Below are 15,815 nucleotides of genomic sequence, written 5' to 3'. Positions count from 1 at the left end.
TCTTCTTCAAACTGTGAAGCTGAAAGGGGCTCTGTGAAATTTCCGGTGGTCATGCCGTGTTTTTAAGTGAATTCCTTGGTCAAAATGTGAGAAAATATAACAGGGAAGGTCTGTGAAAGAATTTTAGATAACCCTTTTTTTTAGATTTCATCTTCCGAGATGATAATACTTCTACTAACACAACTATAAACGTTTATAACTAGCTGTTTTGTGCAGAGAGCTGAAATAATTAATATTTCCTGGCTTTCAACTTTGCCGAATTTGAGTAATAAGGAACCATTGTAGTCGATAAGAAACATTTCAGGGCCCATACTCTCATTCGGTACCTCTCAGAACACCGCCGTGCCAAGTGGCCGCGCGCTTAAAGGCGCAAGTCACGGATTGCACTGTTCCTTCCGCCTTAGGTTCGAGTCCTCCCTCGGGCATGGGTGTGTGTGTTGTTCTTAACATAAATTAGCTTAAGTAGTGTGTAAGTCTAGGCACCGATGACGTCAGCAGTTTGGTTCCTTAGGAAATCACACATTTTTCTCTCAGAACATATGTTCGCCATATGAGGTGGTTGTTCATATCATTCTTTCCTGTTCCAGTAAGCAAATATTGGAGCTGTATGTAATGTATACTTTTACACATTACTATTATATTCTCAGCCATTATGCAAATGAACTTTTTTGCGTTTACTTCAGTACATCACATTATTCTTTATTGTGGTATTGATGTTGCCCGTGTTAACTGCAGCACTATATGTAGACCTAATAGTTGTAATACGTAGTAGTAGTAGTAGTAGTAGCAGGAGAGGTAATAGCATCTCGAAAATTACTGACGACTGTGCGTCGAATTTCATCGCTTATGGGTCCTGTCCACTTCCGTTAGTAACAACTCGAACTTTATCATCTGCAAACGCAAAGCACTGCCGCCCAGTAAGACGCTATCCTGGGACTGCTAATGTTTCGCTGTAAGCATAAGCGCTAGGCGCTGGGGCAATGTCGTATACGCTAGGTGGGCTAGCGCTGTTAAAACAAGAGGCAGTTTTGTGTGTTAAGAGAGAGAAACTTGGTTGCACATTCCTCTCTTATACCACAGCACCTCCATTATTACGTCTGTAGATAATGATACCTGTAGCTATTTAGCTCCATATCCCATTTAGCCCTTCCCAAGATGGTGAATCTCAAAGAGGACAGTATGTTCGCATAGAATCTGATCTGTGTGGCATTAATAAATGAGCTTGAGACAATATTGAAAAGAAGGCTGCTCGTCGGCACATAAGCTGCTTATTGTTACATTACGCCGACATGTTGACTGCGCGCATTAAAGTAAACTCTCCTTGAACCTGTTATTCATATTTGAAGTGAAAATTTTAGAATTCGTGAGTGTCACAGTCAATGATCGTTGTGCTAAGCTTAGCAAACAATCGACAAACGGCGATGGAGTTGAAGTACAAGGAGTATCGTCTTCCTTTGAAACTGCCTTCTTGGTAGCACATGATAAAGCTGTGAGAATATTCCATCTACTTAAGAAACTCTGCTGTAATAAAAATTGAGACAGGAGAGCAATAAAGCGGCGGATTGTTTCCATTAATCTCTCGCTAAAGCAGGTGAGATCCACCGAAATGTTCAGCTATCTCCACAATCTATTTCATAATTTACATAGGTTGTCTGCCAAACGAAATAGGAGGGTAAAGGACAATGAAACAAGAAAATAATCCTAATAAACATAGATCCGGTCACTATTGGTTTCCCCGATACGACGTATGCAAAAGTGCAGTCATGCCAATGTTATGACACTCTTAATGTCTAAGGTTACGTTTAGACTGCAGGTTCACTGCTTGCATAATGCTGTAGGTTAGTTGACAACGTTACATTCATTGGTGTGAGGCTAAAAGTGGCCTTGAAGCAATCAGAGCTCACTTTCCGGGCCGTGCCGGCGTTATGCGATGAGCGAGGCTCCAGTATAAACACAGCCTTTATGTTCAAGGTAGCGGTTCCCACACTGAACAATGTACGCAGTGTGCACGTGAAGCACCTAAAATGATTATCACGGCCCCACAAATGAAGAAATGGTTGACATCCACTTCATGTAAGGGGCGTTAGTAGTAATTGAAGGGAGGCAGCACTATTGCATCACAAAGCGTATACTCAGAGAAGGCCGGCAGCTGTGTATTCTCTAGGTCCCATCAGCACCTACGAGAGACCAGTTCATTTAAAACCATCATGTATTATACACTCCTGGAAATGGAAAAAAGAACACATTGACACCGGTGTGTCAGACCCACCATACTTGCTCCGGACACTGCGAGAGGGCTGTACAAGCAATGATCACACGCACGGCACAGCGGACACACCAGGAACCGCGGTGTTGGCCGTCGAATGGCGCTAGCTGCGCAGCATTTGTGCACCGCCGCCGTCAGTGTCAGCCAGTTTGCCGTGGCATACGGAGCTCCATCGCAGTCTTTAACACTGGTAGCATGCCGCGACAGCGTGGACGTGAACCGTATGTGCAGTTGACGGACTTTGAGCGAGGGCATATAGTGGGCATGCGGGAGGCCGGGTGGACGTACCGCCGAATTGCTCAACACGTGGGGCGTGAGGTCTCCACAGTACATCGATGTTGTCGCCAGTGGTCGGCGGAAGGTGCACGTGTCCGTCGACCTGGGACCGGACCGCAGCGACGCACGGATGCACGCCAAGACCGTAGGATCCTACGCAGTGCCGTAGGGGACCGCACCGCCACTTCCCAGCAAATTAGGGACACTGTTGCTCCTGGGGTATCGGCGAGGACCATTTGCAACCGTCTCCATGAAGCTGGGCTACGGTCCCGCACACCATTAGGCCGTCTTCCGCTCACGCCCCAACATCGTGCAGCCCGCCTCCAGTGGTGTCGCGACAGGCGTGAATGGAGGGACGAATGGAGACGTGTCGTCTTCAGCGATGAGAGTCGCTTCTACCTTGGTGCCAATGATGGTCGTATGCGTGTTTGGCGCCGTGCAGGTGAGCGCCACAATCAGGACTACATACGACCGAGGCACACAGGGCCAACACCCGGCATCATGGTGTGGGGAGCGATCTCCTACACTGGCCGTACACCACTGGTGATCGTCGAGGGGACACTGAATAGTGCACGGTACATCCAAACCGTCATCGAACCCATCGTTCTACCATTCCTAGACCGGCAAGGGAACTTGCTGTTCCAACAGGACAATGCACGTCCGCATGTATCCCGTGCCACCCAACGTGCTCTAGAAGGTGTAAGTCAACTACCCTGGCCAGCAAGATCTCCGGATCTGTCCCCCATTGAGCATGTTTGGGACTGGATGAAGCGTCGTCTCACGCGGTCTGCACGTCTAGCACGAACGCTGGTCCAACTGAGGCGCCAGGTGGAAATGGCATGGCAAGCCGTTCCACAGGACTACATCCAGCATCTCTACGATCGTCTCCATGGGAGAATAGCAGCCTGCATTGCTGCGAAAGGTGGATATACACTGTACTAGTGCCGACATTGTGCATGCTCTGTTGCCTGTGTCTATGTGCCTGTGGTTCTGTCAGTGTGATCATGTGATGTATCTGACCCCAGGAATGTGTCAATAAAGTTTCCCCTTCCTGGGACAATGAATTCACGGTGTTCTTATTTCAATTTCCAGGAGTGTAGATAGATCAAGAACAGTGTCAATATCATTAACGGAGGAGCGTGTATTACAACAAGTGAGCGCAATGTTGGGCTCGAGTACCAGAAAGATTATTGCTGCAGAACTAAATTTCACCCTCCACTACATGATGGATACCATTTAGCCTAAAAAGCCTGCAATCCCTGGAGGCACCTGACTTTCCAGCCCAGGATGCCTTTAGCCAGTGGACTCTGACACAATTTGTAAACGATCCACAGATCATCGTGCATGTGGTATTTACAAACGAAGTCTGCTTTACTCGAGACGGTGTTATGAACGTACACAACACACACGTTTGGGCTTATGAGAACGCACATGCCATCATTGAGGTAGCACATTAGCAGTGATTTTCCGTTAACGTTGGTGATTGATTAATAGGGCCACATTTCCGACATGGGCGAATTGCTGGTCGGGTGTACCTTCTTTTTTTGCAACACAGAGTAATCGATGGAGGATGTTCCTTACGGTGAAAAGATAGTGTACCGCACACTTTCGTGTTGCTAGTCGGGAATCCGTAGCGCGATTCTTTGACAACAAGTGTGTTGGTCGTCGCTCGCCAATACCATATCCTCCCAGGTCCCCCAGGTAATATAATAATAAAATTTGTGAAACAAGGTTAAATAAGTGGTTCCTTTAATTAATATAACACGCAGTGTTTCACCAAGAACCCAGAGTGAATGAATTATAATAACAGAAAACATTTCCCGTCTACCGTTTTAAAAGCATTTCCTAGTTTTCGTGACTAGTCGCGTTGCATATAAAATAAATGTGTCTCTGAGTCGCCAAAAACGTTAAATCATTGAACTGCATCACCTTGTTCAAGTTTACATTGTAATTATCACCACAAGCCATAATAGTGCAACGTTAACTACAAGCATAAAGACCGGAATTTTTTATATTTAAGGTATTTCACATATTTGGAAATATTAGTTACGCAGAGGATGTGTAAGAAGTGGTGCGAGACAGTAATCAATTGTTATTATAATTATTATTATTACTGCGCATCATTCACTCACCGTCATTAGCCTATGTACCTATTGTAAATGCAAGGTGGCGCACTGGTAAACCATGTGAATTGTATTTGGGAGAAAGGCTGTTCAAAGCACCATCCGGACATCCAACTTTGGTTTATCAATGGTTTCCCTAAATTGCTTAAGGCAAATGCCGGGATGGTTCCCTGGAAAAGGACAAGGCCAACTTCTTTTCCCAGTCCTTCGCAGTCCGAGCTGGCCCTACTTCTCTAATGACCTCGTCGTCGACGGGACATCAAATCCTAACCTTCTGTCGTTCTTCTTGTAAAAGGGAGTGTTGGAGCTGGCGTTGAGTCTGGTACCCATTGCTCGTGCAGTTGCATTGCTACTAATAACGAACATATTTTTTCATATGCACGGTTTGTAAAATCCAGTATACATTTACTGACTGTGTTTGAGATCGTCTGTTTCCTTTATAAGCTGTGTCACTATGACAAAATAGTTCTACCACGAAGCTAACAGAGCTAGATAAAGCCCAAGAGTCCGTCACATTCCTTCCAGCTTCGCTGTAAAGTAGCAAACTTACTGATACGCTCATTCGTACTGTACTGCACCATCCTCGGCAGACGTAACTCACATGTATGTATTTTGGAGGTCACCGATTGACCTTAAATTTCCAGGTGCTAACGTACAATGAAACAGTCAGCTTTATCTCCACAGAGTCTTTAAGTTAGTAACACGAGCTTTGTCCACTGTAGAATACCTGCCGAAACTGGTGGAAAGCTTCGAATAAAATTTCAAGATGATGAGCGCCAACTGTCTGTTGGACGCCAGTAGATGTTCTTCGTTCAGTAGCAGCAGAGAAGCAACTTGAAGATTAAAAAAAAGGCATGAGCTGACGAATATAGACGCAGAACCTGTTTAAAACTTTATTGACTTCGGTGTAAATCGCTGCATACTGCAAACTGAAAAATTGAGTACAACAGAAAGATTTTTGGTTGACTACTGGTAATAAGAAGATCAACTTCTGTGAGTAAAACATGATCACACGCCGCTCGAGAATTTCGTGGATACTGATACTGACTGAAACTGCCAACAGTTAATTGAGAAGTATTTTCAATAAAACTCATCCTCGGAATAGGAATAAGATAAAGTGAGTAGAGTTGATACAAACTGCTCCGCTCGTTGAAAAGCATTTAAAAGAAGAAAAAATAAAATAAAAAATATTGAATTTTATAAACATACTAGTTTGTGAAGCCACTGAATCATTATCAGTAGTTCCGCTACTTGTCTACACACTACGATAACTTCACGCGAATAACATAATCCTTTTAAATTTCCATCTACCAAACGTTCTGCATCGCCCATGAACAAGAAAATGTTAACCCCTATACATAATTACAGCGAACGCCGGAAGCTACTGCCATCGAAATAAATGTCATTACCCTGCATAAATGTTTGGTGCTTGTATGTAAAACCTAACGTAGAATTTCAAAGATGAAACATCAAGGTTGTTGAGTTATGGAGAACATAGAAAGTATTCAGAATTTTTCTTTTGTTCCCGTTGTATTACGTGTATTATTTTACTCTTTTAGATAGTGCCACATCAGCTCTGTTGCTGAGGAACTAAATAAGTCCTAAGTCCTCACATTCCACCACAGGGATATCAGCATCATGCAAAGTGAATGTTAACAAGTATGCCTGAATCAATTACTACACGACAATTTACAAAGTGAAACCTGCAGAAGAAAATCAAATGAACCTAATTTTAGTGTTCCTTATTCTGAAAGTTGCGATTCTGACGGAGAAGCACTGATTAGGCTTCTGTGCTCCCAAACACTGAAGGCAGAAACTTTGATGTTGCGTAAGCATTCAGCGGCCGTATTTATTTAATAAGAAACTCATTTTCGCTGCGCTCCCAGTGATCAACGACTTCGTCTGCTCCTTCAAGCTGCAGGAATACGTGAATAAGCAACACGGCGCTAATTTATGTTACATATAACGTGTCAGTTCCTCAATACAGTTTCCATCACCACGTCCAAGATGTGATCTGTCCCTGGAATCGACGAAAATGACATTTTAATGATGATGGGGCATATTCGCGGGGAGAGACAATTCTTTGAACTTAATATTTTCTGCCCATAGTTCCTACAACAGAATTGTACAGACATTTGGACTAACGCTAAGCAAGTTATTGAATTTTCAAAAGGTATTTTAGATTTTTCTGCGGTGCTTCATTTTACAACGTTATTTAAACTTTTGAAAGATTTGAAATGTGAAAAACTACACGTGCAGAGGTAAAGTGGTAACTTAAGGCCGGAAATTACGCGGAGACCTTCCAAATCGTCAGTTGACTTTCCCACCTTTTCACCCGACGGTAGGTGACACAAGGTAGGAAACGTCTTGTAATGGATTTCTGTCAACTGCAGAAGTCGATGGCATTCACTTCCAGCAAAACCAATGAAACGGAAGATGCCCAACCTTTACCCTTTGTGAACAAGATTTTCTACTCACCTCTCGAGCATCTGTGTGGCGCAGGAAATTAGATGGATAGGTATGTCAACCCCCATATAAAAAGAGCCTTAGTGAATATGATACAATCAGTTGGAGGTGGATTCTTAGAACGCAAAATCCTTTTGCGAAACTTGTAACAGGACTAGTTATAGAGTAGTTAATAAATGCTTCGATACTACTAAAAGTTTCACAGATTGTATATTGCCCGATCCAAAATATGGAACGGACAAAAGTTAGAAAGTATGGTTTTTTCTTAACTTCTATCAACAAAGTAAACTCTATGTTTCACTTATATACCGAATCAATATCATTAACATTATTTCAGATCGTATAGCTGTAATTAACAAAAAGTTATAATTAGTTAGAAAACCTGATGTTGTGAATTAACATAATGTCGTAAATTTCACCAAAATTTATAGTTTTATTCTCATGATTGCATTATTACATTCCCATTGAAACGTTAGGAGAATTATCTATGTTGTAATTAAACCAATAATTAATTAGAAAAATTCGAAAGTTTCAACTTACCTAAAAAAACAGACTTTTGGAACATTTATCAGTCATCTGATGTATTTAACGCGACTTGTGCACTTTAAGTATCATGTCAATAACGAAAAACCAATTACATTAGTTGCAATTAACTTTTTCATTAACGATTGTCAAAGATTTTGATGCAAACAATATTGATTTTGAGTCATTTTGATACTACGTAATTATCATACAGGACTTTAACCTGAAATTCCATTTTGGCATTGTGTACTGTACCTCAATTAATATCAGGAATCAAATCCAACATGAAATCAAGATGTAATTAATAATTTTACGATATAATTGTTACTGTAACTTCATAACCAAATTCCCACGCAAAAGTCAAAAGAATAATATTTAGAAATGTATTCAGAACGAATCATCATTTATTGTCTCTAAAACCGCACTAACAGTTTGTTGTATGTGGTGTCACCGCCAGACACCACACTTGCTAGGTGGTAGCCTTTAAATCGGCCGCGGTCCATTAGTATACGCCGGACCCGCGTGTCGCCGCTGTCAGTAATTGCAGACCGAGCGCCACCACACGGCAGGTCTAGAGAGACGTACTAGCACTCGCCCCAGTTGTACAGCCGACGTTCATAGCAATGGTTCACTGACAAATACGCTCTCATTTGCCGAGACGATAGTTAGCATAGCCTTCAGCTACAATTGCTACGACCTAGCAAGGCGCCGTATTCAATTGATATTTATTATGTAAAGCATGTATCATCAAGAGCGATGTTCTATAATTGTGGATTAAAGTTAAGTATTCCAGAAGCTACGTACTTTTCTTTATAGCATTCATTACGTATCCTGTTTCAGACTTCACGCCAGCCTGCGTGAGTTTAAGCGTGCCTTTCGGCTTCCTCTCATTGTGTCTAGGCTGTCTTGTCTAAACACAAGATTGTATATGTTTAATTTTTCTTTATAAAACAGTAAATGTAATTGTTATTGACAATATGCCAAAAAACATAATTTATAATATGGGGTATATATTGAGCGGAGCAAAGCACTTGAAGTCAGTCGCAGTTTGGCCAACGTAATGACGCAAAGTCTGTAACAGTAGCTGTTTTGTCAATCATGAAAACAGTTTTGTGTGAACATCTTTGTAAATATTACGGAAAATACATCTGCTGTTAAAAGGATTCAGCAGTTTGTAGGAAAATATTATTTTAACATTAAAATTTTCATCACGGCCGAAATCCAGGCAAATCTGCAATATACATTCTAATGGACTTCATTGATGGAGAAGATTCGACGTTCAAAGCAAAGTATTCCACTTCAAAAACTACATCACTTTTAGACTACCATGAATCTCTCGTAATGAGAAGTATTTTAGTCAGACCTGCAGTTGGAGTAACATTAGAAACTCAATATTTCGCGTTAAACAGAGCTTTAGCACAAACAACTGACCGCACCAACACGAAATGATTTTACGAATACGAGGAGTTGTTAATTTTACCAGTTTATTGTTAGGCACACGATGTGCACTGCTGTTTGTACCAGTGAAAGGAAACATGACAACTTATATAGAGTGGCCTTCACTTGATGTTGTGAGTCATCCTCCACCTTACCATAGAAATGGAATACACGAGACTTGCTGGCAAATGAAGACACAATGTGCATAAAATATTTCTATAACTCTGAATTTTAGTATAAACTTTATATGCGCTTAGTATATCCATTTGAAAGGACACTCTGCTAACATAAACATCACGACCAGGCTGACGTTTTGCGTTCCCGGACAAGGTGTTTACGTTTTTTTATATACTTTAAAAAGTGGTTCTCCCACCCAACTCACCATTCCCTCTCGACCCTCGTCGTTGTCTTGTAAAGACAGGTATTCTTCCGACTTAAGGAACGTGTAAAAGTCTCACGGGATCTGGACTATACAACGAATGCGACAGAACATTTCACACCAAGGACTGCATCAGTACCACGCAATATGTGGACGAGCGTTATCGTGCAGTAAACTGATACCCAACAATAACATTTAGAATGATTTGATTTCAATTTCGAATCAGCCTTCGTGTCATTAACAGCAGACCTGTAGAATAACAATTTGTTCGTCTTTAGATTGTTCAACATTTGCCTTGCCAGTGCGAGGTCGGCTGTTGTTAACAAAAATACTATTCATGATTTAGAAGTTTATTTTAATTTTAATCAGTGTCCTTTCTATCGCCACAGTAGTTGAAATTCTGTATACGCCATGAGCTTTTGAATACTGTAAACATTGTTCAGTGAGTATTTGTATGTTAAACAAATGTGTACTGTTTACTAAGCGGAAGTGGGAATTCACTCGTATGAGCCTACATACGTGTAGGATATGTATGGGAACCTGCCTAATGACAGCATTCAAGTGGACTGTGTACCAGAAAATTTGCAGTGAATCTGGGGCCTGAATTCGATCCAAATGTAGGTATTCTAGCAGTCACGCAAGCCGGCAGTGCGGGTGTTAGGCCATTCAAGTATACACCGTCCCCTCAAAATGTTGCGAGACTGATTTTTTTCCTGGCGTATAAGCGACGTCAGCGCAGTAACTACTATGCTAATTTGAGCTAGAAACTGTAAACAATATATGTACATACGACCAGTCAGCTGCGTGTCGTCAGTGTTAAATAGTGGACGTGCTGCTGTGGCATGTCAGCGTTGTTGTCAGAACTCGCAGTGGGGCACCACCTTAACATCTCTGCGTCAAGTATGCAAGATATTCCTCAGAATATTTTAAAGAAATGTGCAAAGTTTGACCCGTACACCTTAGCTCCCTAACAAAAACAATGCGTGGACACCTCCGCAACTAGACCGAAATACAAAACCGGACAATTCTTTTCTGGAAAAATCAGCAAGGGCGACGAGACTTGGTGTTATCAATACGAACCTATCACAAAACGAAAAAGTGCAGAAATTCACACGCTTTGATGACATAATCGACATTCAAGGCGGTGTGACGTGCGAATGGAACAATGTACCAAAGAAGGACTTTTCTGAAAGTTCCTTATGGTTGTATGAACGTTCTGTGCGTCGTACTCAAGTAGGGGAGTGAGCTGAAGCATTAAAACCATCAGCTTTAGGATTCTCTACTTCAATTAATTCAGTTTCGAAACTGATGGTAGATAGTATGCTCCCTAGGAAAAATAGATCTGAGGTTGCACTTTATACTAAAGTTGAAGTTTTGACAATTTCCCTTTATGAGTGAATATGTTTGGCGACATTCCAATGATTGGTACTTTCTCTAATGTGTAACATGAGCTACTCGAGTTTCTCAACCATTAAGTTACAGTTCATTAACACATCACCTTTAAACAGGACTTTTTGAACTGATAATAATAGAGAAAAAGTAACTACAGCTATTCACTGTTTTTCAATTTTTGAGTGCATCAGACGGCGTTTTGGAGCGCCATTTGCCGTACGAGACAAGCAAGTCCTCTCTGGGCTTCACCTGCCTAAATTTATATCACGGTAGCGCGTCTCTTTTTGTTTTACAGAGATCAAAACAGCACTTTCTTTGTAAATAAACATCTATAAAGTCACATAAAGTGGTTCGACGAAGAGAAAGGTTTAGTCTACAAAACGGACCAGTATTTTGATAAAATTCTCGTTGCATAAAAAGGTTTGCCGGAGCAGCTTTTCTTGCCGTTAATGAACATTTCTGGCTGTAAATGTTAATGTACTTACCTGCATTTGTAAAATAATATGCACCAGATTTTCCAGTACTTACATGTTGATTAACAATAGCTCATCATTTAAAAGTAGTAATAGGATACCATGATATTACCGACAAAGTCTTGATAGATTAAGCAACTCGCTTCACCATGCGCATCAAGAATGGCTCGTTTTGCTTTCTCTAGAGGTAGATTTTGTCGAAAACTGTGGAAGATGCCTCTGCAGAACATATTCTGCATAGACTGCTGTCTTCGGTAACGATAGATTTGGAAATGGTAATCTTATCCCAGCTGTGGAGTTTACGAAGTTCTCTTTCTTTAAAACATTCTTCGAGTCAAGATTTCTCCTACGATAGTTTTTCGGCTGTTCGCTATAGTTCTCCTGAATATTCGGCTACCTGTCTCGGTTAGGAATGACTTCCAACAACTTTTTATCTTACCTTAATGTTGCAGACCACCAGCATCTCACACAATCTGAACTTCTATACGGCTCTTGTCGACCTGTATGTCTCACAAGAACATAGCCCCAAGGTTGAGCATCATCTCCCTAGATTTTAGATAGTGTGTTAACAAGCAAATGAAAGATAAATTTCCATATCAGTACCTGCACGAAATATTCTTTCATCAACAATCAAGTAACAAGTAAGAGCTGTAAGTAAGTTTCGTAATTTACCAAAATATAATATGCTGATGGTCATTTGAGGTAACATGTGGCAGATTCACCACTATGAGGTTTCCGCAATTAATTTTCTGAAAAGTTTAATAAACAATCCAATGAAATAGAATTTGGAAGAGAGCAATATTATTTCTATTGGAGCAGCACGATAATAATTCTCGTAAGTAAACCTTATTAACACATGTTGTCTACAAAACAAATACAAAAGGAGCACATTCGCTTTAAGGCAGTAAGCGTATTATCAATATCTATACGAATATGATTGTCTTTGTTCTATAGTAAGCAAACCTAATTCCCATTAGATATTAAATAAAGTTGCTCCATCTGAAATAGAAACCAAAACTTTACTATTCTTTTTAATAATTAGTTGCCTTTTCAGACTTCACAACACTGATTTGATTATTATAACCACAGAACGTGGACTTCAATGAGTTTTTCAGTTCGATTCATATTAATAGATGTCCACAAAGAAATTAACGTTTTGAAAACACAATACTCGCAGTCTATCTGGTGAGAGATTGGATCTTAATACCTGCTACTCTGAACAGGGGGGATGCGGAGCTACCCCAACCCTCCAGCTAAATGTTACTCTGTGTACAATTACGTGACAACTTGCAAGGCTGCACGCGTTGGAATACAGAGAGGGCGTAAGAACGTAATTTACAGATGGACAACAGTACAGACTGGTTTGAACAAAACCATTTTCAGTATTAGTCCGTGGCCTAATGCGCAAAATGATGTTATTCAAATCGATAATGACCAGGGAGCTTAAGAACTTATATTGCAAACCTCATTTGCAGGTCAAATTAAAGCCTTAAAGAGGAGAATTTGCGGTCGAAGAACCACTCAATAGTCCACGGTTTGCATTCTGAAGAAATAAAAGAAATCTTCCGGTGTGTTTCCAAAAACAGACATAATAGGATAGGAGACTACTTTTGCTGGGACAACTCCTCATTAAAAGTAACATAGATGAAGACGTAGAAAAAGTTAGAGACAACTCCATCACTTCTATGCAGCTACAAATCAGAAATAAGTGAATAAATACATTCAAATTAGAAACTTAAGAGAAACGACAAATGTTTTAATCGTAGATCAGCAATTAAGCTATTGAAAAATAAATAATACTCCTAAGATCAGGGAAAGATTGACCTGTGAGATATTCTAAACGTGACATTCATGATGTATTATTTATGATGGACACTCTACAGTGCCACAGACGAAATACTCTCATGAAGCTCTGAGCAGAATGTATAGGACATTATCAAGGAGAAATTGTTGGAAATGCTCGTATTGAGCCTTGTAACAGCTACAAGGTAGAGCACCTGAGTACCAGATTGTGGAGGTATCCACGAATCGCTATACAACACAGAAATATTACAACTGTATCGTTCTCTAAACTTTCTGATTCTATTTTTTGTGAGCACATCGTACAGGCCACAGGTATAACTTTCTGTTAATGTTTGTGCTTCTAACTCTGTTTTATCCATTTTACGACTCTATTTTCCATTCGTTTACAAGATCACATCGTGGAGCATAGCTGTGTGTAATTCTAGGCCAAACACCCGGTCATCTGCTGTGGACACTCGATTGTGCGCTCGCGGCCGAATGGATAATTTCAACTCCAAGAGGGCTGGAGTGTATATGCTGTTATAAGCACCCGCAGCGCAAGTAAAAAAATCTCGCGCACGGATAGTTGGTAATAAACATGATTCCAAAGAGAAGTCTGCTTTGCCTGTTAATTAATAAGAGAACGCCTCAGACGCCCAGCCTGGTATACAGCGGTATTGATTGCACAGCGGACCAAAGAATGAAATACGTTTACACCACTCCAGAAAAATGCGTCAGTACACAATACTAACTTTGTTAACAAACGATTGTACAGTGCATCGATCAATATTATCGATTTTCCTTCCTATTCCAGTCGCGTACTGAGCGAGGGGAAAATTACTGTCTATATGGCTGTGCACGCAGCCTAACCTCCTTCATATCATTCTCATGATTTCTACATGAGATATGAGTCACTCTTACATTATTCTTCGAATGGAAATTCTCTAAGTTCAGTCAACAGAATTTCACGAGAACTAAGGCGTCTCTCGTCCAAGGATTCCCATTTACATTCCCCGGGCATTTCTGTTAACCTTCCGTATGGGTTGTACTGACCTGTTATGATCCTAGCAACACGTCTCTGAATTCTTTCGATGCCTGTTCTCGTGCCTACGTGATAACGACTGCAAACATTGGAACAATATTCCAGAACTGATCGCGCTAGGGGACTGTATGTTATTTCGTTTATAACTACATTATATTTTCCAGAATGAAATTTTCACTCTGCAGCGGAGTGTGCGCTGATATGAAACTTCCTGACAGATTAAAACTGTGTGCCGGACCGAGACTCGAACTCGGGACCTCTGCCTTTCGCGGGCAAGTGCTGTACCAACCGAGCTACCCAAGCACGACTCACGCCCCGTCCTCACAGCTTTACTTCTGCCAGTACCTCGTCTCCTACCTTCCAACCTTAACAGAAGCTCTCCTGCGAAACTTGCAGAACTAGCACTCCTGAAAGAAAGGATGTTGCGGAGACATGGCTTAGCCACAGCCTGGAGGATGTTTCCAGAATGAGATTTTCACTCTTCTCTCTTCGCAGGAGAGCTTCTGTTAAGTAGGGAAGGTAGGAGACGAGGTACTGGCAGAAGTAAAGCTGTGAGGAGGGGGCGTGAGTCGTGCTTGGGTAGCTCAGTTGGTAGAGCACTTGCTCGCGTAAGGCAGAGGTCCCGAGTTCGAGTCTGGGTCCGGCACACAGTTTTAATCTTCCAGGAAGTTACATTATATTTTCTCATAATTATTCGAACACATTAAGTCTCCCATTCGTCTTCCCTTATGTAATGTGACGTCCACAAGACATTCACCACTAATTTTGTAATTAGATATTATGGGCTTCTCTCTCTTTATTACAGGCGTTTATCCACATTTAATAACAGCTGTCATTCATTAAATAAGATGGAAATTTTGTCCAAGTCTTTCTGCAATTCCCAAGGATCGTCCAACGATGATATCTTCCTGTAGACAACAGGAGTAGGAGCACTTCTGCAACTTTCTTTGCGTTGAAATTGAAACTAAATAGAGTTTCATGCAGTTACAATTATGATAGCGATCTTCTTCAAGTATTTTTCACATCAACAACATCCAATCACTTTAAAAGAATGACTCGGACGTGCAGCCGATTTAAAATTTGAATTTCATACGGTTCAGCCAGTCACTTCGAACAACAGAATCGAACTTTCTTCTTAATGCTTTACGTCATACGTAACACATTTACACAAGGAATAAGCGAACAAGCTGAAAATATCATATAGGGTCGAAATGATATTGCCGCATGTTGCGCGTCGTACGCCGCGTTATATTGGTAGTAGTCGCTCGCCGTTTCGGTTCCTTCTTCTTACAACGGCTTATGATTTAACGTTTGTGACTTTTTGGAAGCTTGTGGGTCTTACTTATTCATCGAATACTGTAATTTTCTGGAAATTTTGTGTATGTGTGAACAGGAGTGCACTATGTCGAAGCAGACAGTTCAAATCCGTCTGTACTTTAGTATGTACTCAATTAACATACTTTCAGGGCGAAGATTATGTAGACGACCAAGCTCTCGTAACTGGTACCCGATTCGTTATTCTACGTAAAAATTTGTTCCTTGGAAAGATTCTGCAAGTTACGTATAATTGTCTGAATGTTATGAAATTGAAAATGTACTGCAAGGCACTCGTAGAAAATATCGAAACCTACCAATAAGCTGGCGTCAGTATGTTATA

This window comes from Schistocerca americana, chromosome X (assembly GCF_021461395.2).
Source record: "Schistocerca americana isolate TAMUIC-IGC-003095 chromosome X, iqSchAmer2.1, whole genome shotgun sequence".
NCBI lineage: Eukaryota > Metazoa > Arthropoda > Insecta > Orthoptera > Acrididae > Schistocerca > Schistocerca americana.
This window is presented reverse-complemented; position numbering follows the sequence as displayed.